This window comes from Acanthisitta chloris, unplaced genomic scaffold (assembly GCF_000695815.1).
Source record: "Acanthisitta chloris isolate BGI_N310 unplaced genomic scaffold, ASM69581v1 scaffold13422, whole genome shotgun sequence".
NCBI classification, from domain to species: Eukaryota; Metazoa; Chordata; class Aves; order Passeriformes; family Acanthisittidae; genus Acanthisitta; species Acanthisitta chloris.
Genome location: NW_008659959.1, coordinates 38,568 through 39,223, shown reverse-complemented (window position 1 = coordinate 39,223; position 656 = coordinate 38,568).

Here is a 656-nt window from a genome sequence, read left to right as displayed (position 1 = left end):
TGATATATGTTATTTTGTGTGTGGTGTTTGAATGATGAACTGTTTGTCCTTGTGCCATCTCTGTGGCCTGCACAGATCTCTCTGAGGTTCCTTCTGGCCTTTTTGGGATCTGCCCAATTAAGGCTAGGTGCCACAGGACCACTCTGCTGCCTGCTTCTGGCATGACCTCCCAGTACCCGATCTCTGCACCTCTATCTTTCCCTTGTGGCCAATCACACCCCAGCTTTGCACAGATGTGCAAAGTGGAGAGGTGGCTGAGCAGGAAGCCTTTCTGTCTCTCACACAGCTTGTGCAGGACCTATATGTAGCCACTGTCTCGGTCGGCCCCTCCGACCATTCAGAGGAGGACAGGGTCCCATCTACCCTCGAACTGTTGGAGGCAGTGGCCAAAGCAGTGCGGGCTGAGCCACTCACCCCTGCACACTGCTGGGGACAGGCCTGTCCTAGTGCTGCTGGGGAGGTTCCTCAAGGGCCAGTCAGATGACCTTTCTGGGTCAAGAGCCAGGGGGGTTGAGGGCAGTGGCCAGCAGTCTCCCACGACATTCCCTTGTCCTGCCCTCTCTCCACAGGTTATGCCACTCTCCAGGTTTGCTGGGTGCCTGCCGGTGAAAGAGAAGGGTTGATATTTTGCCCAGGCCCTTAGGTCCTGAACCAAA